Below are 17299 nucleotides of genomic sequence, written 5' to 3'. Positions count from 1 at the left end.
GTCCCTTCAGATCTTCTTTGTGGAGGACACCATCCTCCACCCAAAGTGTTTGAGGGTGTCTCTTTACCTCTGTGAGGTAAGTGTTGATGAAGTTGACGAATAACTTGTCCTTGGGGGAGTTTGGGGAAGCCATGGCACCTAGGTTTGCTGAAAGTTCTCCTGACAGAAACATATCGAAAAGAAAATGCACGGAATTGCGAGATACAAAACCGGGACGATCCGGGAAAATATATAGCAATTTTTTTGCATCACAAGGAAGGTAACAAGCCAAAGTGGGGTCGGAGACGGACTCCGGGTGGCCCAGGTGGACTCCTGGCGCGGCCAGGAGGTAGCCCGTGCCACCAGGTCGCCTGGAGCCCATGGAGCTCCTCTCCGGCTCAACTTCGGCTTGGAATTTTTCTTATTTTGCAAAAACACATAATACAGAATTTTTATTGATGTTCGCGAAGTTTCCTTACCGTATTTCATACCTATTCTTGTTCTGCTTCTGCTGGTGTCTGATACAGTATTGCAATATGTTCTTCATGAGTAGCTACCTGTATCACATCTACCTCTACATTGATGGGGTCTCCTGCTATGTAATGCTTGAGTCTTTGCCCATTCACAACATGTGGTTTGGTGCCTTCAAAATTGTTAATATTGATTGCACCGGATTAGTAGAGTTCTTCGATATGGTACGGTCCTTCCCACTTGGAATGTAATTTACCTGGAGAAAACCTGAAACGAGATCTATAGAACAAAACTTTATCACCAACATTAAATTCACGTTTCAAAATTCTCTTGTCATGCCACTTCTTTATCTTTTCTCTTAACATTTTTGCACTCTCGTAACCTTCACTTCTCCACTCATCTAGAGAAGTCAAGTTCATGAGACACTTTTGACCAGCAAGCTGTGGGTCAGCATTAAGCTCTCTAACAGCCCAAAAAGCTTTATGCTCTAACTCTAAAGGTAGATGGCATGCCTTGCCATAGACCATCTTATACGGAGACATTCCCATGGGATTTTTGTAAGCAGTTCTATCCGCCCACAAGGCACCTCCTAAATTTTTGGACCAGTCCTTTCTAGAACTGTTCACTGTCTTTTGCAAGGTCAACTTGATCTCTCTATTTGTGAGCTCAACTTGCCCACTTGTTTCAGGGTGGTAAGGTGAAGCAATTCTATGATTAATGTCATATTTTTCTAGAGCTTTTCTAAAAGCACCATGTGTAAAATGTGATCCTCCGTCGGTCATGAGGTACCTAGGTACACCAAACCTAGGGAAGATTACATCGTTGAGAATTTTCAAACATGTCTCATGATCAACACTTTCTGTGGGGATTGCTTCAACCCACTTGGTCACATAATCAACAACCACTAAGATGTGAGTGTACTTGTGTGAAGGAGGAAAAGGACCCATAAAGTCAAAACCCCAGCAATCAAAAGGCTCAACGACTAGAGAATAATTCATAGGCATCTTATTTCTCCTACTAATATTACCAACTCTCTAACACTTATCACAAGATAAAACATAATTTATAGCATCTTTAAAGAGAGTAGGCCAATAAAAACCTGACCGGAGAACCTTGTGTGCGGTCCTCTCACCGGCATGATGTCCTCCATAAGTACTGCTATGACATTGTCTCAAGATATCCTTCTGCTCATGCTCCGTTACTCATGTCCTCACGATCCCAACTGCACCTTCTCTAAAAATATGTGGGTCATCCCAAAAGTTATACCTCAAGTCGTGGAATAATTTCTTCCTCTACTGGAATATTAAACCTGGAGGCAAAAACTTTGCAACAATAAAGTTAGCATAATCTGCATACCATGGATCAAAATTAGATTGTACCCTCAAAACAGCTAATTGCTCATCAGCAAAACTATCGTTGACCGGAATAGGATCATGTGGTATGTCCTCCATCCTGGAAAGGTTGTCTACTACAGGGTTGTCTGCTCCCTTCCTATCAACAATATGCAAATCAAATTCATGAAGAAGAAGGACCCATCTGATAAGCCTTGGTTTGGCATCCTTCTTTTCCATAAGATACTTAATAGTAGCATGATCAGTATGAATGATGACTTTTGAATCAACAATGTAAGGCCTAAACTTATCACAAGCAAACACTACCGCTAAAACTTGTTTCTGTGTAGTAGCGTATTTTTTTGAGCACTATCAAGGGATTTTCTAGCATAATGTATAACATTCAATTTCTTATCAACCCTTTGTCCTAACACAGCTCCAACAGCAATATCACTAGCATCACACATGATTTCAAAAGGCAAATTCCAATCAGGTGGTTGGACTATAGTGGCGGTTATCAAAGCTTTCTTAAGAACTTCGAAAGCTTCCTTACAATCTTCATCAAACACAAAATAAATATCCTTCTGGAGAAGATTAGTGAGGGGTTTCAAAGTCTTAGAAAAGTCTTTAATAAATCTTCTATAGAAACCATCATGACTGAGGAAACTACGAATACCTCTGATGTCCTTTGGATAAGGCATCCTCTCCATTGCTTCGACCTTTGCCCTGTCCACCTCGATTCCCTTTTCAAAAATATTGTGGCCAAGAAAAATTCCCTCATTGACCATGAAGTGGCACTTCTCCCAGTTGAGTACCAAGTTCGTCTCCTCACATCTCTGCAAAACTTTAGTGAAGTTGTGGAGACAATGGTCAAAAGAGGTTCCATAGACGGAGAAATCGTCCATGAAAACCTCCACAATTTCCTCAGAAAAACCATGAAAGATAGTAGACATACAACTTTGAAAAGTAGAAGGAGCATTGCATAAACCAAAAGGCATACGTCTATAAGCAGAAGTACCAAAGGGACAAGTAAAAGTGGTCTTCTCTTGATCGACAGTGTTAACATGAATTTGAGAGAAGCCAAAACACCCATCAAGATAACGAAAGTGAGTGTTTTTGGATAACCTTTCATGCATTTGGTCGATGAACGGCAGCGGGTAGTGGTCCTTCCTGGTTGCTTTGTTCAACTTCCTGTAATCAATACACATTCTATATCCAATAATAATTCTTTGAGGTATTAGTTCATTCTTATCATTAGGAACCACAGTCGTACCTCCTTTCTTGGGAACACAATGTACCAGACTTACCCACTTACTATCAGCTATAGGGTAGATAATACCTGCGGCTAGAAGCTTGAGGATTTCGGTCCTCACAACATCCTTTATCTTCGGGTTCAACCGTCGTTGATGATCAAAAACCGGTTTAGCATAGGGCTTAGTATGCTGACAAATATATGGACTAATCGCCGTAAGATCATCAAGGGTGTAGCCAATAGTGCCTCGGTGTTTACGAAGGACTTCCAATAATTGCTCTTCTTCATATCCTGAAAGGTTAGCATTGACAATAACAGGATATACTTTCTTTTCATCTAAATAAGCATACTTGAGCGTATTGGGAAGAGGTTTAAAATTAAACACCGGGTCTTCTTTTGGTTTTCATAGAATCCCCAAAGGCTCAACCGGAAGGTTGTGCTTCAGGATAGCAGGTTGTCTCAAGAATATATCGTCTAGCTCATTCCCTTCCTGCATATGCATATCATTCTCGTGGTCCTCCATAAATTGCTGCAAAGGATCGTTAGGAGGAATAGCAATAGAAGCAATATCTTCAATAATTTTATCATTACTAGGCAAATGAGTACCACGAGTTTTCTTCGAGAATTTATAAAAGTTAAATTCATAAGGCTCACCATTAAATTCAACAGATACTTTTCCTTTCCTGCAATCTATAATAGCTCCACAAGTTTTGATAGAAGGCCTACCAAAGATAATAGGGTAAAAACTATCTTGCACTGAACCGAGTACTAGAAATTTGGTAGGATATTTTACCTTTCCACATAGGACTTCGACATCTCGCACAATTGCAATAGGAGAGATAGTTTCTTTGTTTGCAAGATGAATAGTAACATCAACGTCTTCAATTTCACATGGTAGAATCTCATTCATGATCTTTTGATAAAGTGAAAAAGGAATAGCACTAGCACTGGATCGCAAATCACATAGCCCGTAATAATTATGATCTCCTATTTTAACAAATACAACTGGAGTACCTAGAATTGGGCCTTTATTCTTGGCTGTAACAAGGTTAGTAGAAACAACACAAAAAATTATATTGGAATCCTCAATATTACTAGTAACAAGATCCTTGACTAATGCAACTTGAGGATTGACCTTAATCAGGTCCTCATGCTCATCAGTCGTTCTTTCACTTTTATTCAGTATGCCTGTGACAAAAGAATGCTCCCTCATCCTTGTGGGAAAAGGGGGCTTATCATATAAAACTACACGCAAGATAGGGTCAGCAACATTGATATCAACAGGTAATTCCTTAAAAGGTTTATGGTGGTGACCCTCCTTCTTCTTAGAGGACTCAATATGCGAGGCAAAGTCTTTGCAAAAATCAATTAGAAGTTGGGAATCAAGACCAATCTTAGCACAAAAGGTATTGAAATAATCAGTTTTCACATAGCTCTCAATGTAATCATGCTCATAATTTATAACTTATTCAATACCTTTATGAATCTCCCAATCTTTAGTATTCTTCTGGATCCTTTCAATAAGATCCCGCCTAGCTTCGGTGTTTTTGTTGGAGAATGCCCCACTAGAGGAGGCATCAAGCATCTCTTTATCTTGACGAGAAAGCCTTGCATAAATATTTGTAAGAATAATTTCCTTGGGGAGCTCATGATTGGGACATTTGAGCATTAGGGACTTCAATATCCCCAAGCTTGAGTGATGCTTTCTCCGTCGCGATACCAAAAGTTATAAATATAGTTCATGTCTTGATGTATTTCATGAAGAGGATAAAACTTTGCATAAAAGAGAGGCATAAGATCTTGCCAATTTAGCAAATGAGAGTTATCAAGAAGCCTATACCAATCCAAAGCCTTATCTTTTAATGATAGAGAGAATAGCTTTCTCATAAAAAAATCCATCGATATACCAGCAAGCTCAAATAAGGAGCATAGTTGTGAAAGATATAGCAAATGTTCGCCTGGATGCCTATCTCCTGCATATCAATTAGCCAAGACACAAATAATAATACCAATTGGTATTTTAAAGGGCACAATTTCGGTAGGTGGGGGAGACTTCTCCACCAAAATATCGGTGGGGCGGTTCCCCACAAGCAACAAACCAAGATTAGAGTTGTCCATAGGGACAAGAAGCGGAAAAATAAAAATAAAAACAGCAGGTACAGCGTAAAGGTTTCCTTACCAATTTCACTTACCAATAGCACTACACACCCCGACAACGGCGCCAGAAAATGGTCTTGATGACCCACAAGTGTGGGGGATCTATCGTAGCCTTTTCGATAAGTAAGAGTGTCGAACCCAATGAGGAGCAGAAGGTACTGACAGGCAATCTTGAGCAAGGAATAACTGCAAGCACTGAAAGGTAACTTTTATGGGTTTCTATTATAAGCAACAAGGAAATAAATGCAAGGAAATTAAATGGTGCCAAGGTGCAGCAAGAGGCCCAATCCTTTTGAACACAAAGGATAAGCCGGGGGACTGAACTTATAAAGACTAATGCGTTCCTGAGGACACACGGGAAAGATAGTCAAGTGCTTTCGCCATATTCGGTCTAGTACTATGTTTTCCATTGATAAGTGTTATGTGGGTGGATCTTTGTTAGTGCATCGTCTAGGCTAAGACAAGTACACTCTTATGGTTAAACCCCTTGCAAGCATCCGCAAATACAAGAGAGAAATTAAGGCAAAGACTAACCATATTAATAAACTTTAGGATGCAACACTGCCTCGTGCAAAAGCATGCGAACTGGGGTTCAGGTTATCGTCACTACGGCAACCCACCATAAGAATTCTTTATACACAATGCATTCCCCTAGGTCCTTAAAAAGGCGAAGTGTTATGTAGTCAATGTTCACATAACACCACTAGAAGTATAACACCATAGCTTAAATATCAATCAACACATATTGCTTCAACATCATATGACTACTAGCAACTAGACTTCTCCCATGTCCTCAAGAACTAAAGGAACTACTCACAAGACATAAAAGAGATCATGATCAGAGGGGATGAAAATATGATGAAAAATCTGGTTATAACAATATTTCTCCAACAATACTCAATAGCATTCACCACAAAAGAGTAATCAACACCGGTAGAGTAAAGGGGGTGAGTAGTGCAAGGTACAACTCCGATTGCAAAAGTAAATTGAGATGGCGTGACGATGGAGATGGTGCTGGTGTTGAGGGTGATGGTGATGATGATCTTGATGATGCCCTTGAAGATGACGATGACGATGAGGATGATCTCCCCTTCCGGGAGGAGTTCTCCCTGGCGGAATATGCCCGCCGGAAAGGTCTTTTCTTCTGTGTAGGTTTCCGCTGCGTAGGGGCGGCGGAACTACGAAAACTCTTCTGTCCTCAGGAATTTTAGGTCACGAGGGTCATATAAGCCAAAGGAGAGCACCATAGGCGGGACCCACCACCCAGGCGGCCTCCCTGCGCGACCAGGAGGCAGGCCACGCCACGAGGTCGCCAGGGTGCCTGGTGGGCCCCCTCCGACCCTTCTTCGTCCTGTCTTCGTGATTTGTTCGGGAACTCCTTCCTCGTAATTTTCAGCTCACTTGGTTATGTTTTGATATGGCAACTCTTCATGCTATTTTATTGGCTGAATCCTGTGTCTGCTGTTTCGGCACCGAAAAGTTGTAAACTATGTAAAATAAGCCAAAACACTATAAGAACAACATCACATTGTGAAATATATCAATGAATAGAGACAAATTATGATAGAAAGAGTGATGCATTTTGGACATATCAGGCTGCGCCATGGCTTGGGTCTAAAAAGCCTCTCTACCCTCCACTATATATAGGAGGAGAAGGGAGGGGTGGTGCCCTTGGGACTTTCCCTATGGTTCGATCGGCGCGAGGAGGGGAAGGAGTCCTCCTCCAAATCGGTTTGGTGGAGGAGAACTCCTCTTCCTAGTTGGTTTGGCCCACCTCTTTGTCTTTCTCCACTTCGGCCGAATAGGCCCTCTTGGGCTGGTCACCCAGCCCACTAGGGGCTGGTGCGCCACACTTGGTCCTTCTTGGTCCCACTCCGGGTGAGTGGCCCCTCCCGGTGGAACCCCAAAACCCATTCCTCACTGCCGGTACTTTACCGGTAATGCCCGAAATCCTTCCGAAAGCCAAATGGATACTTCCTATATATCAATCTTCGTCTCCAGAACATTCCGGAACTCCTCGCAACGTCTGAATCTCATATGGTATTCCGAACAACATCTAATCACCAGCATACATAATTCGACTATACCGAAAACGTCACCAAACCTTAAGTGTGCGGACCCTACGGTTCCAGAACTATGCAAACATGACCCGAGACACTCTCTGTTCAATAACCAATAGAGGGATCTGGATGTCCATATTGGCTCCTACACATTCTATGAAAATCTTTATCGGTTGAACCTCTGTGTCAAGGATTCAGTTAATCCTGTATATCATTCCCTTTGTCCTTCGGTATGTTACTTGCCCGAGATTCGATCGTCTGTATCTCTATACATTTTTGAATCTCGTTATCGGCAAGTATCTTTACTTGTTCGTAATACAAAATACCGTGGCTAACTCTTTAGTCACACTGCTTGCAAGGCTTGTAGTGACGTTGTATTACCTTGTTTAGCGGTGGCTTCCTTCTTATCGGCCACATACTTGGGGCACTTCCGCTTCAAGTGGCCAGTCTCTTTGCAATGAAAGCACTCAGTTTCCAGCTTGGGTCCAACCTTGAGTTTCTTCGTCGGAGTAGCAACTGCTTTTCCACTCTTCTTGGAGTTACCCTTCTTGTCCTAGCCATTTTTCTTGAAACTAGTGGTTTTATTTACCACCAACAATTAATGTTCTTTTTGGATTTCTGACTCAGCAACTTTAAGCATCGCAAACAACTCAGAGATTGACTTATTCATCGCTTGCATATTGTAGTTCAACACAAAGATTTTATAGCTAGGTGGCAATGATTGAAGAACTCTGTTAGTGATTGCCTCTGGCGGGAGAACAATTCCCAACTCAGCGAGGAGGTTAGAGTACCCAAACATTCTGAGTATGTGTTCACTGACAGACCCGTTCTCCTCCATTTTGCAAGCATAGAACTTATCGGAGGTTTCATACCTCTCAATCTGGGCATTCTTCTCACAGATAAACTTCAACTCCTAGAACATCTCATATGAACAACTCCTAAAACGTCTTTGAAGTCCGGTAGTAAGCCATACAAAATTGCACATTGAACTACTGAGTAGTCATCCGGACAAGCTTGCCAGATGTTCATATCATCCTGGGTAGCCGGTTGGTGTGGCATGTCACCTAGGGGCACATCAAGGACATAAATCTTCTGGGAAACCGTGGGAACAAGTCTCAGATTATGGGCCCAGTCCACATAGTTACTCCCATCATCTTTCAACTTAGCTTTCTCTAGGAACACATTAAAATTCATGGGTGAAACTGCGTGAGCCATTGATCTACAACATAAATTTGCAAAGATTACTTAGACTATTGTTCAAGATAATCAGTTTAGTTAATTATATTACTAAAAACTCCCACTCAAATTGACATCCCTCTAGTCATTAGAGTGACACATGATCCAAATTCACTAACTCAAGTCCGATCATCACGTGAGTTGAGTTAGCTTCCATGGTGAACATCTCTATGTTGATCATATCTACTATATAACTCATGTTCGACCTTTCGATCTCTTGTGTTCTGAGGCCATGTCTGTACATGCTAGGCTCGTCAAGTTTAACTCGAGTGTTCCACGTGTGCAAAACTGTCTTGCACCCGTTGTATATGAACATAGAGTCTATCACACCCGATGATCACGTGGTGTCTTGAAACGACGAACTATCGCAACGGTGAACTCTCGGGGAGAAACAATTTTATCTTGAAATTTAAATGAGGACCACCTTATAATTCTACAACCGTCCTAAGCAAAATAAGGTTCATAACATGATTAACATCACATGCAAATCATAAGTGACATGATATGACCATCAACTTATGCTTCTCAATCTCCATCACCAAAGCACCGGCATGATCTCCATCGTCACCGGCGCCACACCATGATCTCAATCATCATGATATCCATCATTGTGCGGTTGTCGCACCAACTTTGTTGTCACCAGTAAAGCTACTTAAATAGCAATAAAGCAAAGCATCACCAGACGCCAAATAATTAAAGGCGATGCTATAGCTCCTTCCGGTTGCCGTAGCATCGACGTGCAAGTCAATATTTAACTATTACAACATGATCATCTCATACATCAAATATATCATATCATGTCTTTGGCCATATCATATCACAACATACCCCGCAAAAACAAGTTAGACATCCTCTAATTTGTTGTTGCTTGTTTTATGTGGCTGCTATGGGTATCTACTATGATCGCATCTTACTTACACAAAACCACAACGGTGATATACATGTTGCTATTTAACCTTCTCTAAGGACTCCCTTTGTCAAATCCTATTAAACTAAAATTGGAGAAACAAACACCTGCCAGTAGTCTTTATGAAACAAGTTGCATGTTTGTCGATGAAATCGGTCTGTCGTAAGCGTACGAGTGACGTTGGTCCGAGCCGTTTCATCCAACAATACCACCGAATCAAGAAAAGACTAAGGAGGGCAGCAATCTGAATATCAACACCCACAAACTCTTTTGTATTCTACTCGAGATGTCATCTACGCATAGACCTACCTCATGATGCGCCTGTTGGGGAGCGTTGCATAGGAAACAAAAAATTTCCTACGAATACAAAAGGTCTATCCATGGTGATGACCATCTCCGAGAGGAGAGATCGGATCCACATACCATCGTAGATCGCCAAGCGAGAAGTTTTAGGAAATGCGGTTGATGTAGTAGAACGTCTTCGTGATCCAAATCATAATCCATCCCACGAACTCCGTCCCGATCTAGCACCGAACGGACGACACCTCAGTTTCCAGCACACGTACAGCTCGTTGACGATCTCCGCCTTCTTCATCCAGCAAGAGGTGTCGTAGCTGAATTCTCCGGCAGAACGACGACGTAATGAAAATGGTAGTGGAATTACTCCGGCAGTGTTTCGCCGTGCCGTACAGAAATAACCTACGGGGTGTCACGAAGTAGTGGAGGAAAGAGCGTTGCGCGATGGCTTGGGTTTAAAAAGCCTCCCTACTGTGCACTACATATAGGAGGAGGAGGGAGGGTGGTGCCCTAGGGACTTCCCCTAGGGTTCGACCAGTGCAAGGAGAGGGAGGAGTCCTCCAAATCAGTTTGGTGAAGGAGGACACCTCTTCCTAGTTGGTTTGGGCCACCTCTCTCTCTTTCTCCACTTCGGCAAAATATGCCATCTTGGGCTGGCCGCCTAGCCCACTAGGGGCCGTTGTGCCACCCTTGCGCCTACATGGTCCCACTCCGGGTGAGTGGCCCCTCCTGGTGGAACTCCGGAACCCATTCCTCACTCTCGGTATTTTACCGGTAATTCCCAAAATCCTTCCGATAGCCAAATGGATACTTCGTATATATCAATCTTCGTCTCCGGACCACTTTGGAACTCATCGTGACGCCTGGGATTTCATCTCAGACTCCAAACAACATTGGGCCACAAACATACATAATTCAACTATACTGAAAACATCACCAAACCTTAAGTGTGCACATCCTGCGTGTTCGAGAACTATGCACAAATGACCTGAGACACTCTCCGGTCAATAACGAATAGCGGGACCTCGATGTCCATATTGTCTCCTACACATTATATGAAGATATTTATCGGTTGAACCTCTATGTCAAGGATTCAGTTAATCTCATATAACATTCCCTTTGTCCTTCGGTATGTTACTTGCCCGAGATTCGATCGTCGGTATCTCTATACCTATTTGAATCTCGTTACTATCAAGTCTCCTCGGTATCTCTATACCTATTTGAATCTCGTTACTAGCAAGTCTCCTTACTCGTTCCGTAATACAAAATCCCGTGGCTAACTCTTTAGTCACATTGCTTGCAAGGCTAGTTGTGACATTGCATTACCGAGTGGGCCCCGAGATACCTCTCCGTCATATGGAGTGACAAATTCCAGTCTTGATCCATGCTAACTCAACGGACACCTTCGGCGATAACTATAGAACACCTTTATAGTCACCCAATTACGTTGCGACGTTTGATACACACAAGGTATTCTTTTGGTGTCAGTGACTTACATGATCTCATGGTCGTAGGAACATATCCTTGACATGCAGAAAAACAGTAGCAATAAAACGATACGGTCACATGCTACATTCATAGTTTGGGTCTTTTCCATCACATCATTCTCCCAATGATGTGTTGCCATTATCAAGTGACAGCACTTGTCTATGGCTAGGAAACTTTGACCATCTTTGATCAACGAGCTAGTATACTAGAGGCTTATTAGGGACAGTGTGTTGTCTATGTATCCACACATGTATATGAGTTTCCATTCAATATAATTCTAGCATGGATAATAAACGATTATCTTGAACAAGGAAATATAATAATAACTATTTTACTATTGCCTCTAGGGCATATTTCCTACAATACATACCATCTAATACACATAGAGAGTATTAAGGTCAAGTCTTACATAGATAGGTCCACGAAGGCCGACACACCAAACATAACTAGAAGCAGAAATCTAGAATGAAAGCATGAACCCATGCCATCTCCCTTAACCCTATAGTCATTTTGACTAGAAAGCATCCTAGTTCGCATGTTCGTCTCCTAAGAACTCTTCTCCATATTCCTGCTCTTCCATGCCTGGCCAATTAAATAACGTGGCAAGCAATGATGTAGCAACACGACTCAAAACGAGTCAAGCCTCTGTGTATCTGTGCCATCCCTAGATCAGTATGATGGCACACACAGTACATCAATGTATATATCAAAGTGCAATCACATGTAAATAACGTAAAACTGATATATACCTCAAAATCTCAACGGAAACTGTCAAAGGGACTGGAGTCCCAATAAACACCAACGGCAGGTTGAGTGTAGACCGTAACCCTGAATCGTACTCTTACTCGTCGAAAAAAATATCTGCAACATAAGACGTTACAGCCCTGTAGGTCAGCATATTGAATATGCCGGCAAGTCACAAGACGTTGCAGCCCTATACTATATGCATTTATGGCAGGTGGGGCTGTAAGCTTTAGCGGAAAGCAAAGTTTTCTCCTACAACACAAGAGGGGCTAAAAGCAAAATATTACTATGTTGTTGGTTGTTAATGAGATGGTTCCGCCAACCAGTTCTCATACCCAAGTTATCAATATTACCCACATCAAATATGTATGTGGTGTTGAGAATTCCTGATAGTTTCAGTTCCTTTGGCTCAAGTTGTCCGTGACCGTGGACACGGCTAATTGATTAGGTTTGAGTACTCTGTAGAGTTTTGCACACGTTCCCCACAAGATTTGATCGCCTCCGTTGAAGTCCTCGCACTTTAGGGTGTTTGAGAACCGGATGATCAAAACTTGGTCTTTCAACGGGTTCCTCCGAGCCTCTGTCGGTGCCCATCCAATCCTACTATTCTTCTACATCTCGTAGCACCGCCCGTCGAGAGTCACCAGGTTGTCCAACCAAGCCAGAGCCCATAATGAATTGTGGCTGTGCAGGTAAGCCTTGTGCCTTGAAATATCCATCCATCTCTTTGAGCCTGGGTGAAGCTTTCCGCAAGATGTCATGGCGCTTCCCCATGCATCCCGGGTCGTCCACTGGTTTCTCCACCGAGCCCATCTAAACCGTCCTTCACCCAGAGGTATATTTCTTTCTGAGGTCTTGCAAGTCTTGGAGTCTTCAGGTCTTGATTACTAAGTTCTCACAACACTCATGGTAAACACTCAACCATAACCCCATCTACTAGGAGCATAGCATAATAACGTCACGACCAAAGTAACAAGGGGTGGGTACCTACCACATGATACTACATCAAGATCCAAAATTTCCAAGTACCTACTTTGCATGCAATTGGGTGAAGAAGGTAGAACTACAATGCATATAAAACATAGGTAATAATATGATCAACGTGACTTGCCTGGTATTACTTGATGAAGATAGTCGCTCTCGATATCCTGATAATTCTACTCGTCGCACTCTCAGCAATCTATGATAAACGAATAGCATTCAATAAACATCCATGCCAAAAGGAAGAACCAAAAGAACATAAGAAGAAAACATATCTTTGTGCAAAATAACAACATACTAAGGTTTAATAAAAAAATAGGTTCTAAGTGTGTTGTAAAGGAAAGGTGAAAGGGGTCAACTCAAAAGAGTGAAAGGATGATCAACTATCGCTATATAAGCTCGACTTGCATACACTATGGGAGATGATAAAAAATATTGGGAGAACAACATGAATGTTGTTTGACAAATAGTATAAGACATAAGAATTTATTTGTAGAAAGAATTTCTTGAAATGGAGCACTACAACACAAGTTATAGCGAATTGAAGTATGAATAGAATTTGCATTCAGAAGGTCAAGAGAAGTTGAACTGAAGTACGATGGTTACATACAAAAATATATGACATGAGTGTTTAGGGGTAAAAGGAATCAATTGAAAAGGTGGTACGATTTGCAAGATAAGATCAAATGAATGTTCGAATACAAATTTGAATCGCTCAAATTTTTAAGGTTCAAAGGTCGAAACTAATGATGGTACTGGATTTGACCATGTAGAAAAAAGAATTACTAGATTTGAAATAGCGGATCAAAAGATACAAATACTTCAATATAACATTGAATCGGCTTAGAACGATGTGAACACTTTTGGGCACTAATAGATAAATCTGATTTGCTCAAAATTATAAGTTGAACAGTTAAAACTAATGATACAAATGGGAAATTTACTTTGATACAAATCCGACGCAATTGGGTTCATCTAAAACGGAGCTACCGATAAAAAGATGTGATCAAAAGAAGTTTGAATATGAGTGTGAACAAATTTCGAAATTTGAAAATTTCAAAAAGCTGATATGATAGGTTCATCGGATAGGTGGGGTCAACATGAAACTCTAGGCGTTGGTTTCATCTAATTCGGATAAACGAGTAAAAAGTTATGGCTATTTGAAAAATCAGGGCCAAGCTGTTTTACAGAAGAAAAATGCTATGTCTAGAAGAATTCTAGGACTAATGTGTAAATACAGAGACTAATTGATAAATCTAATTACTCTACCGTATACTAGTGTAGGAATACTAGTCTAGAAATTATAAACTACGGGAGTATAAAAGAAAAAATACGAAGAGAAATACCTTTAGAATGCAGAGTAAGAATTAATTCCAATAAAGAGACGACTTCGAGAAATCCCGCCAAAGAGAAGAGAATATTTTTATTTAATAAACCTAGTCAAACTAAAACATTGATTTAACCCGAAATAGATGATTTTTGGATGCTCCTATGGGTCTATATTTATAGGTGGAAAGAAGGTCTAAAGGTCAATAGCTAGGCAATGTGGGACTAAACATATACGTAAAGAGGAGAAAAGGAGGGACCAAATGCCCATGGGCCAAGTAAATTGCGGCCAGCCCACGGGCAAGCTCGGATGAACAGTGTTTCCTGGTGAATAGTGCTTTTTTTTATTTTATTTTCAAAATAAACAGCGAAAAGAAATATAAAGGAAATTAAGAGATTATTTTATATAGGCATATTATATACCAAAATTTTCAGAATAAAAATTTCCTACAACATGGACGTTTTACTTTTCACAAAATAAAAACTTTATAATTTTTTTTTTTTTTAAATTCAATAAAATTCAAATTTTGTCTTTAAAATTTTTGGCACTATTTTTTCTGACTTCTATTTTTTTGGGGTGTCATTTTACCTCCTCTCTTTCTTGCTTGGCAAGTATATTGTCAGGAAAAATTTTGTGGTTAAAATCTTGTGCCAAAAATAAAAATAAAAATTCAAATCAAAAACCAAAGGAAAATTCAAATGCCACATTCATTCAAATTCTTTATAGTTGAAGAAGTCATGTTATCTTCTCTCACTAATTTTAAATGGAAGAATTTGAATTCAAAAGAAAAATGGGAAAGTCATTTTATTCCCTCTCATTCAAAAGTTTTAAAAAGTTTTGAATTTCAATCAAGTTTCAATCACTCAACAAACAAACTATCAATCTAGTAAATATTATAACATACCAAAATTTGGGATGTTACAAACCTACCACACTTAAAATGAATCTCGTCCTCGAGATTCGAAGAGGCTAGAAAAAAAGGTCAGGGTTTGGGGGACTTCTAACAAATCCAGTCTCCTGCAAAGTGGGGTACTACCACACTTAAAATGAGAGTTATCACTCCCCCAAAATTTTAACAATCCTCTAGGGTCTTGGCATTTGACTCCTCACATTCTTCATAGTAACTCTTTTGGTGTTGTTCTTCCGTTATATTCATAACGTTTTCACTCAAGATTCAGTGTGTCCTTGGTCAATACAAAGTTCTTCCGTTACTGGGTCTTCTTAACTGACATGTCTCGTGATCATTCTAAATAACTTATCGATGATTCTCATGGTGGTCTATCATTTGTGGTTATCCTGCTGTGAAATGGGTCTTGGCTTCATCCTCACCGAAAAAAGAAAATCCTACGCGTGACAACAAGTGCCATGTACATGGGCTTTCCACATACCATTCTAAGGCTTAATCAAAAGCTTCAAAGAACGTTATCTCTCTCTATGGGCAAGTCTCTCAGATTTACCATTCCGAATAGCAAGAGAAATGATAAGAGTAAGTCTTCATGGTGATCAATCCATTCCGCACCCAAATCATTACTCTGTATAAGGTTTAGTGAATCTCGTATTCTAACACTTGGGCATCCTCACAAGCATTGCAGAATTTCTCTTGTCCACGAACGAAGTTCGGATAATCCATTGGTTCTGCAAGCTGAACAAACACTTCTATCGTATCTTCACAACTCTCAGGTTTTCGTATGCTCCTAAGAAACGTTTGCTAATCCATCATAGCTTATTCCTCCATGCTCTTGGGGCAACCTTCATGAAATCTTGAGATGCATCCTTGGTATCGGTTGTATTCCTTGAACTCATTTTCCTTACCATTGGTCCATGTACCAATAAAAGTGTTTGTTCCTCATTTTAAATCTCTCCTCAAATTTCCAATTCGAGGTACATTATTCAACCGTCATCACCCCCATAGTTTGATATGGTCCAGTATTTCCTTCAATGGTATTCAGTGGGTATGGCTCCTTGGTATGGACGGTACATTCCTACTCCTTGGATCATGTGGGTTTACCAATTACTACCACCCTTAAAATGAAATATAGTCATGCCTGCACACACCATGTTTTCTCTTATCCTCGAAAATGGTCAGAGGTCTTTGTTCATAGACAAACAACGCATACAATCTCAACATAGGAAATCATGACACAATAAATTCCATTGATTCATGAAGTTATTACAATCTCTCAGGTGTCTGTTACAAAATTTAACTCCGTAATCTCATGATAAAAAGAGGGCTTCATGTTACACTTATGGCCATTGTCAAAACATTAACTACTCCATTTTAGCTTCCTTCCCCTGTGGGCAATTACTAGCATAATGTCCTGCTTCCTTGCAACGAAAACAAATGAGTTCTGACAAGTCTCGGGGCTTCTTGGTGTTTGCTTTTGTCCCTTGGGTTTCCTTCTTCCTTCTTGGGCAAATATTGTTGTAGTGGCCCAATTCCTTACAGTTGAAACATCTGATATGACTCAGGTATTTATGCGTTGGGATTTGACTCTGGTTGTTGTACTTTCTCTTCTTTTCGGACTCCTTCATTCTGGCCAGTTCTTCTATTTCAAGTGGATCCAACTCTACTTTTTCCATCGGGAATTTTCCCAGACACTCTTGGCTTTCCTTCATGCAATCCTGTGAAAAATGTCTTACTTCTCCGCATGATTAGCACGCATTGGAGAAAAATCTGGTTAGGCTTTGTCCATCAGGGTCTTCAATATTTTCCTTCATCACATGTTCTTCTAAAATATTCTTCTTGAGTGTTTCCTTTATTGATTCTTTCTATTGCTGTACAACTTGTTGCACCTAGGTAGCACTGGCTGGGTAGTGGGTGGTTCCTTCACACGGTAAACAAGTCACCCGACTACTTGGGCACTCCTCAGCTGGGTGTTTTTCTTCACAATGGGTGCATCCATCCTGGAATTCTTCTTGGGTGTGTCCTATTTCTCCATAGATCTTGCATGCACAAGGCTTCTTCATCGGGCTATCATAGCACCTTTGAATAAGATGGGATCTTAATAAAGTCTTCTTGAATTGACCCCAGGTTTCTGCTCCACTAAATCCTTGTATGGCATGGTGCAT

This window comes from Hordeum vulgare, chromosome 1H (assembly GCF_904849725.1).
Source record: "Hordeum vulgare subsp. vulgare chromosome 1H, MorexV3_pseudomolecules_assembly, whole genome shotgun sequence".
NCBI classification, from domain to species: Eukaryota; Viridiplantae; Streptophyta; class Magnoliopsida; order Poales; family Poaceae; genus Hordeum; species Hordeum vulgare.
This window is presented reverse-complemented; position numbering follows the sequence as displayed.